Source organism: Zootoca vivipara, chromosome 8, assembly GCF_963506605.1.
Source record: "Zootoca vivipara chromosome 8, rZooViv1.1, whole genome shotgun sequence".
Taxonomy (NCBI): Eukaryota; Metazoa; Chordata; class Lepidosauria; order Squamata; family Lacertidae; genus Zootoca; species Zootoca vivipara.
This window is the reverse complement of record NC_083283.1, coordinates 11009807-11022362: the sequence shown is the minus strand read 5'-3', so window position 1 is coordinate 11022362 and position 12556 is coordinate 11009807. Positions and strand designations below refer to the sequence as shown.

The 12556-nt window shown below is 40.7% G+C and overlaps 1 protein-coding gene across 6 annotated transcripts in view; it reads right to left on the bottom strand.

Moving 5' to 3' along the window:
• The window catches only part of CYRIB (CYFIP related Rac1 interactor B), a 66453-nt gene that overhangs the window by 30867 nt on the left and 23030 nt on the right, over positions 1 to 12556 (bottom strand). The window contains exons 1-2 of one of the 6 annotated variants that reach the window (XM_060277618.1): positions 8814 to 11104; positions 5199 to 5287 (exon numbers count right to left, since the gene is read on the bottom strand). The exons of 2 other annotated variants lie outside the window; for them this stretch is intronic. The gene's annotated coding sequence lies outside the window, so the exon portion shown is untranslated. Of the gene's footprint in view, positions 1 to 1773; positions 5156 to 5198; positions 5288 to 8813; positions 11105 to 12556 lie in introns of those variants that run through there. 3 more of the 6 variants (XM_035125241.2, XM_060277617.1, XM_035125245.2) reach the window with 3 other exon arrangements.

Sequence of the window (12556 nt, the reverse complement as noted above, 5' to 3'; positions counted from 1 at the left end):
ACAAGCCACACCAACCAGATGCTGGCAAATCCTAGGTTAAGACAAGGAAACAGATAGCCCAACAGAATATGACAAGCTTCAACAGTCAATATATTCTATGTCAGGCTTGGAAGACAAGGTTTGGTGCACCTAATGAACCAGCCCCATATCTCAGAATAGCAATATTTAAATTTCCATGCATGCATTCATATGTGCACAAAAATCATTGCGGTTTCCTCTTCTGACTAGAATGCCTTGTGCTGCATCAAATAACCTTCTGGCAGGTCTCTAACTTTCAGAAGCTGCTTTTTGAGAGACACAAAGGCTGTGGTAGGAAGTGGCACAGTGTGCCGCTATTTGGATCCCAGATGCTTCATGTGTTTGGTTTAAGCTACCTACTACTGATGGACAAGCAGGCAAGAGATTTATTCGTCTTACTAAACTATTGCTTTGTAGCTTTAATTCCAGGGGCCATCACTAGGTAAAAAGCCAGTTATGGAGAAAGGCAAGCAATAGTCTGTGGTGCACTCAGGTAAATAATAACAGCAATGAACTAATTTAAGATGAAATCACAGTATGAAAAATAATAATCTAATCCATCATGATACTGGACTAATAATGATCATGGGACAGGCCCTCGTGATTTCATTCTATCCAAGACCCACAAGAGAATATCATAAATATGGTGAGCAATGGAAAATTATATAGAAATACTGTACCAGTATGAATCACAAACTGAGGTGGATCTTGAAATGTTAAGAACACACTATCCTTTCTTTCTCTCATGCACATACATTGCCTCCAGTCAACTGTGAAAAGCTAAGCATAGCAAAACCATGTTATTCTACGTAGTAGACAACTAGTCGGCATGGAAAAAGATACTACTCTTCAGCTTCAGCTTCAGCATATCCCAGCATTTTTAAGAATGCACTCTCCATACAAATAGTCTCACAGTTCATTAAACAACAGCAACTGCAGCTTGTACTTTGTTTGACCGCATCTCTCGATAATAGGTTCTTTGGTGACAAGTCCACATGCTTAGGAACCAAAACATGCAAACAACACAAAACAAAGGACTCAAAGAGCAGTGAAAAGTGAAGCCCACAGCTAATTTGCTTAGGCTTACAGGTAAACATTAACATTCCAAAATTCCCCATTTCATTTATATATTGAAAGGCATTTATAAACAACTTAATGTTTTTAAAAACCTCTAAGCAGCATATAATATAAAAAACAATCAGTATCATTAAAACAAATACAACCTAAAACCAGCAGCACAGTAATATAAAAGTGTGGGAAAGCATATAAAAGCAAATAAAAATTCAGAAAACTCAAGCAAATAAAGCAAAGGCCCAACCACAAGGGTCAAGGGACACCCTGAGGAAAAAGACACATCTTTACAATGACTCTTGGGGTCCCTTCCAAAGCGATTGATGGTTGCCGCTTCATGTAAATTTTGAGACGAAAGCACACAGGCGCATGTTTCTAAACTCCATGTTGCACAGAGGATTAAAAGTAGGATGCTACAAATGCAAACAGATAAAGTACAAAGAGGAAATAAAACTCCACTTAACTAGTTCACAACCGTTACAATGTACAAATCAAGATTCCAAGATCTCCCAAGCTCTGCCTCGTGTGTTGTATTGAGGCTAACCTTTCTAGAAAAAGAACATCCTGAAAGTGTAATCAGTTACAAGCTAGGCCAATCACACAACTGAAAGAAGCAAGTTGGCTGCAGGAGCAGCTCGTAAGGTATTTTCAATATGGCTTGCAGCGCTGGGAAAGGTTACCTACCGCTGCACTAAACAACCATCTTGAACACTGCTGGCAAGTGAAAGATTTTGGTTCTTTAAGCAACAAGCTATGTTCAGAAGCAACTGCACACCGCAATAGGCTTGTCACAAGTTCTGCCTGCATTCAGTTAATGTTTCCTTCCTTCTACTGGGTTGAGTCACATCCTCCAGTTTGTTTCCCTTTTTTTAGAAGAAACTAGGCTATGTTAAGAGGCAAGGGCTGCAATTCTGCATACATTTATATGGGAGATGGCAGCTTCCTCGCTGCTTCATGTATGTTACCGCAACTATCATTGCACTATTCCAAAAGACAGACTCGTATTATTATCATCCCTGTAATAGAGAAATCTTGATTTCATGACTGAAATTTGAACTGCACCTTCAACAGCTCATGCTCTTTATCAGTGTCCTATAATGGCTTTCCAGACTGCCATTAACTATTGTTGCCCCAGGCCTGCTAAAACAACTCCCAGGAGAGAAAAAGCCCGTTCCTGATTCAGTGGTTTCAACTGAATGTTGCCCTGACCACTGGCCATGCTTTCTGGGACTGAGGGGAGTTGCAGTCCAAAACATCAGAAGGGCACTAGGTTGGGAAAGGCTGGCATAGGAGAAGCTTACAGTGGTGGATAAAATTTCTACACATGTCCCAAAAGATTCACCAAACGATCACTGGAGCCTTCTGTAATGTCTTCCTGTATTGCTAAAAAGTGGGGTGGGGAGACAGTCACAGCTACAATTTTAACTTAAATTGCCACACAGCTTTGCACAGAAATGTAAATTATGATAATTAGGATCATCCAGCATTAGAGCGAGAACACAGCATCGACACAAATGATCATTTTAAAGGACTTTGCAACATATTTCTTTTAAGCCAAACTGGTTTCTTATTAGTGTGCTTTGTATGAGGAAGTGAGAACTGTGTGCTTGTTTTTTCAAACAAATCCTATTTTTAAGGGCTATATTCAGACACTCTTCTATGAAGCGCTATATTAAATGTTCCATTTTTAGAACAGTATAATTGGGAAGCAAACTGGCATTCTGATCATGTTCATATTTGTACTTCCTGTTAAAAAAAGAACGGGGGAATTTTGTTCATACAAGAATTTGAATAGTAAGCAAACTCAGTCATCATTGAACAGGGTAGGCAGCTGGAAGGTACCCAAGTCTGCCATGCCCTATCCTAGAGGGGGAGGCTGGAACTACCGTAGATGTGGGCCTGAGGAGGATTACCAGTGTACTGGGAACCCAGCCAAAATGCCATCCATCCTTGGGGTTCAAATGGTTAAATTTGAAAGGGGATAAGAGAGGTCACTTCCATTCAGCTTCAAAGAAAATGCCACTCCAAAGAGGCACCCCTCCCACAAGGATGCTCATGGGAGGACCATGCTCTTCCATTTTTCTCTGTATCACTAGAAAAGACCGAAGGCTGCCCTGCTGGGCTCACAAAATTCATTCATTCAGTTTGCCGCTTCACCTGCTCCTCCCCCTTTTCTGGTTCTTGGCCGACTGCTTACAATTCTGACCCCAATAATAGGAAAGCAATTTGCTTCGCCTGCCAAACTCTTTGTACAAACGCTCAGCTTTCTCAAATGATGGTGAAAAAAATTCCTAAGTAGTTGCTGAATCCACAATCCATAGACAGTGCCATGTATACTCTTCACTTCAAAATAATGATGATAAAGATTTGCTCCAAAAAAGCACCCTGAATACTGCAACTTGTACAAATTATGTACCTTCAGCAACTGTGCATAATTTGTCATTTTGCACACATTATTCTGCTGTTGTTAGTTACGTGAGAGAGACTAAGAACTATGCAGGGCATATAAGCCCCATTCCAGACCACTGGGACTCGAGCTAGTTCCCTGGTTTGTAAGATTTTGACAGCCATTGCCTGCAAACTTTTAAGCATATCATTTGCAGTCTAAATGGGCAGACACATTGTTTTTAGTGGGGGTTATCTGCGAACTGAATTCTGCACATATTCTATTTTGTGCTTTTTTGGTGCTCTCACTGAATCACAGTTCAGCAGAGATACACATGCATGCCTGTGCATAGTCCAATCCCAGATGAAAGGTGATGACAGCTTGCAATTTGGCAAGCCGGCTGAAAGGAAGGCATTCTGTATCTGCTTTCTGGAAAGGCTGGGCCAAGAAGAAGTAACAGCATATAAACTACTTGGGTCAGAATTATGAACCCGCCTTCCGCCATGCTGAAAGAAATGCAACTCCAACTGTGAATTTAATGAAACTGCATAGATTTAGTATAGAATTCATGATGAATAACTACACACCCTTCCATAGTATATACTTTTGATGTGAGAATAATGAAACTGGCCTTAGCAATTCAGCATCTATCATTCACGGAAGCTCCTTGAACTGGATGAAGACAATGCATTAAAAAGCGAGGTGCTCTGGATATAGTTGTCAGGATGGAGAGTCCCATCTATGTCACTTATGCTTGTAAGAGATTACCCATCCACCTCAATGGAGCGTCCATTCCAAACAAGCCTTCCTCTGTATATGTGAACTGCTTCCTTCCAACAAAGGAAATAGGGGAAGCCAGGTAGAGATTCATTAGGCATGGTTAAGTGTCCATTTTGGCTTCCTAGCAAAAAGAACAAGAATGAAATGCAGTGACCTGGAACTCTTACCCCTCCCAGTCCACTCGCCTGTTGAAATACCTGTTTAAGAAACCATCTCTTAGTTTTGGAATTCCCAAACTCACCTGACATTTCCCTTCTACTCCCTTTCTTTCCATGTCTTAAGACTGTAACTGTGCAAATGTTATATGCAGCACATTGCTACTCCAAGCATTTTATAGAAGACCTACAGAAATACTAAGTAATAATAGAGATTCATTTATTTTTCTGTTCAAGACCTGGCATGAGAATCACTGTCAGGTGGAGCTGCAGCTGACAAAAAGGACGGTAAACCCCACAGCCCCTTTCAGAAGTCTACTGTTTCTACAGAATTCAAAGGGAAATAAATTTGCTTAAGCATGACAGGCCTCTCTTTTTACTCCTAATGCCAACTACACCCACCTTGTGCCCAGTATGGTGTTTTAACATGCACATTTTAATCCCCCTCTCAAACAAGTTATACTACCTTTCCTTGCATTGTACAGTTTTAAAAAACCACAGAAAATTCACCCAAAGTATCAAAGAAGGGGAAGTTGCACAGAACCCTCACCAAGAATCTAAGCACAACACTTTAAAAGAATGGCACCTGAGGAACTACTCAACTTTTACAGATTCCCAGTCCACATGAGGCTGTCCACTAACAGGAAGAAGAGGGTCTTCTTCACACAAGCATTTTTGGAATCCACAACCAAAAGATGTGGCAGCCATCACCAGCAGCCATGGGTTTGAAAATAGGTATTTCCATTGAAGGATAGGCTTATTAGCCATGGCAGCTAAAAAGAACTTACATGTTCAAAGCATACTTGGATGGTGGATGCTGGTGGCAAACAGAACATGATCACTGTGCTGCTTGTGAGCTCCCAGAAACTGGCCACTGCTGGAAAAAGAATGCTGGTATTAATGGACTTTGGTCCAATTCAGCAAGGCCATCTTAAGTACTGTACCATCAATACCTTCTGCAATTTGGAAAAAAGCAGCATTTTCTCCAGCTCCCTTGGCGATTCCATTGCATGTAAGTTTATTTCTGACCACACAACTACACTGAGCTCTCTAAAAGGAAGCGCACAGCAGCTTACATGGGTTCTAATGCAGACCCCCACCAGGGCAACTTCAAAGGCCAGAACTACCTTGATTCATCACAAAGATTTCTACCCTCTTCTGGGCCAGTTATCTAATAATTTGATTTCAGAATTAATGTTGAGCTTTACTAACTTCCTGGTGTCAAAAGTCAACCCTCATGGCTAGGTAGATATCAGCCTAACAATTTTGCAGACACATCAAAAGCTTGTTTATGGCATTTTAAATACCAAACAACCAAGTTGCCAAGCTTGTTCTCTCTTTGCACTGTTTGATGATAATCACGATCAGTTTTAATCCGTTCAATTACATTGGTTAAATGAGAACAAATAATCCTGTTTTCTGACTCTTGATTGGAATATGCCAAAATTAACTGTGTTCCCTTGCAATTTACTGTATAAATGGAATCTTTTATAAATACAATTCTTGCTCATTGAAAATGCTCCTATATTTAGGATGCTCGCCCTGCTAATCATATCCACAAGGCCATGCTGCACGAATTTAGCCTTAATGCTGGTTTCCAACCACCAATTGCCTACACCTGCTTAAAACCCACAGCAGGGAGGGCAAATCTTTCAGAACGAAGTCCCTGCTGTTACTTCAGTGTGCCTTCCAACACAGCAAGGCAATGAAGTTATAAAAATCTGCCTGGAATAGTTGTGGGTGGGAAACCTTTGCCAAAGAGTGTGGGAGTCTTGCCAGCATTTGCTGTAGAGTTTAAACTTCAATTTTAAGAGAGGGAAATAATACTGCACACCACCAGCAGCTTTCAAATGATTTAATAAAAGGATATTTACATAACAAGTCACTTCACTCTGATCTAGGAGGTCCCTACATATGGAAGATCACATATGGAAGATCCAGTAGCATCTCTGGAACTTAATCCAAGCACTGATAGGCTGCTGACAGAAAGGGGGAAAAAAGTCAAAGGAAGCCGCTTTAGATCAGGTTGTATCATTGGTCCATCTAGCTCAGTAATGTCTATATTGGCAGTGATCATTAAGTTATGGTTTGTTTTTAAGCATGGTTTGTTCAACAAACCACAAGTCAGTTTGCAGACAAGCAAACAAACATGAGCTTCACACTGTAGTTTGTTGGCAGAAAGCAAACCACAGGCAGTATGCAGGCTTGGGTTCATACATTCAAATATATCATAGTTAGACTAAACAAACCAAGGCTTAGTATTATGTGAAAACCAGCCACTGACTGACAATATCTCTCCAGGGTTTCAGGTTGGCATCTTTTCCAGTCCTGCCTGCATATGCCAGGGACTGAACCTTGGAACAAAGAAGGGTTGTCGTTTAGCTTTGGATGACCTTTTTTTAAAGCATCAGACAAACTTATGGACAAATTACCATCAATAATTATTTGCCATGATAGATATATGGAGCTTCCATATACTTGGGCAGTATTCTGCTGAATACCAGGTAGTAGGGGACAGACAACAGGGGAAAGGTCCCTCTACTTTATGTTCTGCTTCTGAGCTCTCAGAGGTTTCTAGTTGGCCCTGACTAGATTAGGTATGACCAAGCAAAGCAATTTGCATATTCCTAAATTACTTGTTCTCCAGAAATTCCGTAAGTACACTGAACCAGGTTTCTGGACCAGGCTCATGATGATGGTGATACATCACATGTACTGAAGGTTGTTTCGCCCGCCCGCCCCCCGCCCCCAATAAATCATTGGACTCACTTGATGAACACAAACAAGTGAGATGGATGCAGGTAGAACCAAGGAAAGTAGCATTGCTTTCGCCAGAATTTTACTAGCATTTTTAAGATTAAAAATCAAGAGGGCAGTGGTTTGTTTGAAAGACTCAGTGCCGTTTTAAAGATTGAGACAAGGCATTCTAAACTTTGCCTCTGAGTGACTCCAGCTGGCTGCAAGATGCAGCTGACAAGGCATGGTCTAGCAGTTTGGTAGCCAACCTTTTTACTACCGTAATTTAAAAAATTCCTTCCAGTAGCACCTTAGAGACCAACTAAGTTTGTCATTGGTATGAGCTTTCATGTCATGTGCATGCACACAAAAGCTCATACCAATGAAAAACTTAGTTGGTCTCTAAGGTGCTACTGGAAGGATTTTTTTTATTTTGTTTTGACTACGGCAGACCAACACAGATACCTACCGTACCTGTAATTAGAACCTTTTTACTGTAACTGTTATCCACATTAAGACAGAGAGAGAGAGAGAGAGAGAGAGAGAGAGAGAGAGAGAGAGAGAGAGAGAGAGAGAGAGAGAGATACAGAGAAATGTGGAGGGTTTGTTGCCTTCTAGCTCACAGCACTTTTCCATGAGACTCAAGTCCACCCTTTCTTTAAAATTATCTGTTCTTGCTGTACTTCTCAAACAGAAGCAACACGCTGAGCATCTCTTCACTCAGCACACAACTATGCCCTTATGTCTGACCTGAATGATGATCTGCTATGCCATAACCAGCTCAGCGCTGAGGCTTCAGACTAAAGCTCACAGACATTAACAACAGGACTGGAAAATTCCAATTCCTAGGCATCAGAATAAAAGTGCAGTGTCACCTGTTACCCAGAACTCTTATAGCTACAATTTATATAGTGCTTTAGAAAGTACATTTCCCACACATACTGACTTTAGTAACCCTTAGAAACCCACTCCAACCCTTAAGCTGGGTGAGCATTATTATCCCAAACTGTTGACTGGGAGCAGAAGGATGATTGTCTAAGACAACCTAATTCATCCCACGAAACCATAGGGAGAACTGTCAAGTTCTCCCTTTTTTAAAGGGAAATTCCCTTACCGTATGCTGAATAGGCTTCCTCGTGAGAAAAGGGAAAACTTGACAGCTATGCATGAAACTCACCAGATTTGTATCTGCAACTTTCTACCTCAGTATTCTGGCCACGTTACTCATTGCCAGAGCAACTGAAGTTCATTTTACAACCTATGTTTTTTGTTTTGTTTTGTTAGGCTAGGCTAGGCAGTGGTGTCCAAACTTTTTTCAAAGAGGGCCAGATTTGATGAAGTGAAGGGCCGTGAGGGCCAACCAAAGGGCCAGCCAAAGTTGTTGACCTTTTTTTAGAATTGAAGTTGTTGAGCTTTTTTATGATTTTACCCCAAAGTTGTTGAAATTATTTTAGAATTTAAGTTGTTGAACTTCGGTCAGTTTAATCCGGCCGGATTAGGCCCCTGAAACAGACTTTGGACATGCCTGGGCTAGGGAGTCAAATTAAGTATTCATGGCCAAGCCAAGCGGCCATCAGAAACTGATTCAGAGAATGCTACAATGTACTAGGTTTGTTTCTGTTTAAATATGAGCCACTCCGCATAAATTCAAATATTTCAACACTAACCATGTTGATGAAGCACAGACATGCAAGGCAGGTAGGTTGTTTCAGATGGCTGGCACTCTGGAAAGAGCCGCTCTCACACTGATAGTAACCAGGCTGGGATGAGGAGCTGTGATGCACCTTCTGCCACATACACAAGAAGAACAAAAGGGAAGTTGGACTGTGCTTTCACAGTGCAGGCCACAGCATATTTAAACAGACTTTGACTACAAGAGAACATCCTGTGGTATTTCATGGTTGATAAGGAGAAATAAAATCTTCAGGGCTCATTTTATAATTGCTGGAAATGTTTTGATCCCATGGGGCCAATTTTACACGCCTAAGGTGGAAGAGCCTTTGTTGAAATAAATTTTTTAAATGTTTTGAAGGCTATTTATAAAATGACATGAGTAAAGACTGTTGTTAGATCGTGAAGTTATTCCATTCAGCTGCTAGGACAACGCAATTAATGAAGGAAAAAAGGAACTTTACCGAAAGTCCACTTGTTGTAAAAATAAATAAAAAATAAGCATAATATTAGAAATCATAAAAACAACTAGAATGCATACAACAATGCAATGTTGCCATACTAGTGAAAATTATCACCTTAATTTACACTTGAGGACAACTTGGCAAACAATTTCAATGCATCTGATTAAAGGGGTTTGAGCCCCAGAAACCTTTTATTACAACAGATTTCCAAATCTTTTAAGGCACCACAAGACTCTGATGTTTCTGATAGTCATCACTTTCTAAAGATTTCTGCCTGCCTGCAGACTGCTTAGTCATTCATTTTTGGCTTCATAAGGATTGCACTATGCAAAAATAAAAATCTGTTAAGATGTAAACGTAAAGCTTAACTTGTCCATGCTACTTTATATAAAAGGTAAAGGCAAAGGACCCCTGGATGGTTAAGTCCAGTCAAAGGTGACTAATGGGGTGCAGCGCTCATCTCACTTTTCAGGCCAAGGGAGCCAGAGTTTGTCCGCAAACAGCTTTCCAGGTCATGTGGCCAGCATGACTAAACTGATTCTGGCGCAACGGGACACCATGACGAGTGCCAGAGCTCACGGAAATGCCATTTACCTTCCCACTGCAGCAGTACCTATATATCTACTCATGCTAGTATGCTAGGCTGGCAGGAGCTGGGACAAAGCAATGGGAGCTCACCCCGTACTGCGGATTCAAACTGCCAACCTTCTGATCAGCAAGCCTAAGAGGCTCAGTGGTTTAGACCACAGCACCCCCCAAGGCCCTGATGCTTTATATGCAGAAAGGGGGGGTGTGAAATCTAGAAAAACAGACAGGCACAAACATGATGGTATCAGCAACTTTTTTTAAAAAAAAGACACAGAAGTACATTACATCAGGAGATGACTGAGCAGGGGCGGGAAAGGAAATCAGAAACTTTCTGCTGATATCCTGAAGTGTGTTTGTGAGGAGCAAGTGTTTCCTCATTTGTGAAGTGGAACACTAGTGGGACACTAAAATGTTTTACTCTGTATCACTGTATCCGGAGCAAGCAAGCGAGGCAGAACTGTGACTTAAATGAAGGAAGTAAAAGTAATTTCACTTTCAAATCCCCTTTGTGCAGCCAGTAAAACCAAAATAAGTGAACGCCAACAACGTTATGTGGATATGTTTTCACTGTTGACGGTGGTAATTATTCAGGACTGGTCTATCCACACTGGAGAATCAGATGAATAAAATCCCTTAATCATCAATGGGTTTTGCCTTTAATTTATTGTGGATTCTGATTAACCTGCTGTTTACCTAACAGATTACAATTTGGAGACTGAAGGGGGGTTTGCTGCAAGATGGCCCTACAAACCAAATAATCAACAGCTCAAATCAGGGCAGTTAATAAATGAAAGTTCAATATGGACTTCCGTCCTGAAGCTTATTATGTTTACATTGGGAATACAGTGGTACCTCTGGTTAAGAACTTAATTCATTCCGGAGGTCCGTTCTTAACCTGAGGTACCACTTTAGCTAATGGGGGCTCCTGCTGCCGCCGCACCACTAGAACACAATTTCTGTTCTCATCCTGAAGCAAAGTTCTTAACCCAAGGTACTATTTCTGGGTTAGCGGAGTCTGTAACCTGAAGCGTTTGTAACCCGAGGTACCACTGTATGTCTCACTTGTTTGGGTAGAACTCACTTCCAAATACTTGGGCTACAGAAGGGCCATGGTGCTATACAAGAGACAACCAAATTATTTCTTCCGGAACCAGCAACATCATGTCTTAGCAAAAAGCTTTATTGCACATAGATGCAACCCAATCAGATGGGCAGGGTACAAATAAATTATTATTATTATTATTATTATTATTATTATTATACACAGGGCAAGCCACATTTCCAGCAAATCATGTCAGTAGGGTAGGCAATCATCATTGGGCTGTCACTTGTGACTGGGAATTTGGACTACTAGACAGAAGAATCCGAACACCTAGCATACAGAAGAATCCGAACACCTAGCATAGACAGACAGCTTTGGTCACTGGAGATTTTTTTCCCAGCTGCCATTATGTCTTTTTTATATATAATTTATTTATTTGATTTTACAAATTAAAATTTACATTCATAACCAGAAATAAAGAGAAATACACAAAGATTCCCCTGAATCTTTGGACTTCCCTCCACAGGTTCCGTTACTAATCCTTTTCCTCTGCATATTTTCAGTCACTCCGTTTTTTTTAAATACTCCACTATATCCATCATTCTTGTTACATTACAAGTGTTTTTAAAATCCTGCTATAGAGTTTAGCTGCTTACAGTTGTATCCTAGATAAACTATAAATTTCCCCCATTCTTTATTAAAATTTTGGTCCTCCCGGTTTCTGATTTTCCCGGTCATTTTCACCATCAGCTTGGTCTGCCATTCTTCTCTGGTAGGGACTTTGTCTTCCTCCCATCTCTGTGCTAAGAGATGGAGGATATTCTTACATGCCATAGATAACCAGGTGAATTGACATTTGCAGAACAGGTAAAATTATACTCAATTGGTGCAATCAGCTCATTTTACTCTCTGCAGGCATAGACAACACAGTGCTGTAACACTGACAAATATTTTTAAAGGCCCTGGTGCAGAAATTTAAGCAGCTTGCAGCAGAAATAGCACACTGTGCTTGAGGAATTAAGTTAACTAACACTTCAAGCTAAGGAGAACAGTTCCTGAGCGGCAGTGGAGTCAGGTTCCTTTGCATCTTTAATAGAATATGCAATTACATGTCATCTTGTCTTGCAATAGAGTTAAACTGCTGAGAACATCCATACATTTTTAGGGCTGAACAGATCGTCCACATCCCCAGTGCAATTTGCAAGCAGTGATCCATTTAAAGACCAAGGGCTACTGCAAAAAAGCTCCTGGAGACTGAATTGGCCTTAAGAGTGAGGTATAAAAGCCATCTGAATTAGCTCCAATATGACTGTGGTCTCCTGAGCAGCAAGCAACATAAATATGTGATAAAATAAAATGAACAGCTTACTCAGGTTCTGCTGCTTACTAGTTATCATCATTTACGTTTTCACCATCCCTCTTACATTCATCACAATTTTTGCTCCTCCCTAATCATATCCCCATTTCAGCAATGGAAGGAAAATGAGGGCAAAATTGAATTATTTGCTGGCAAATCAATTCTGAGTTAATGATTCAGCAGGGATCTGTTCCCAGGTCTCACAAGGAGAATCCCAATGTGAAAAAACAAAGTGTCCAGAATATAAAAATATATAATAATGTACAGTACTAACAACTTAATGTGGCA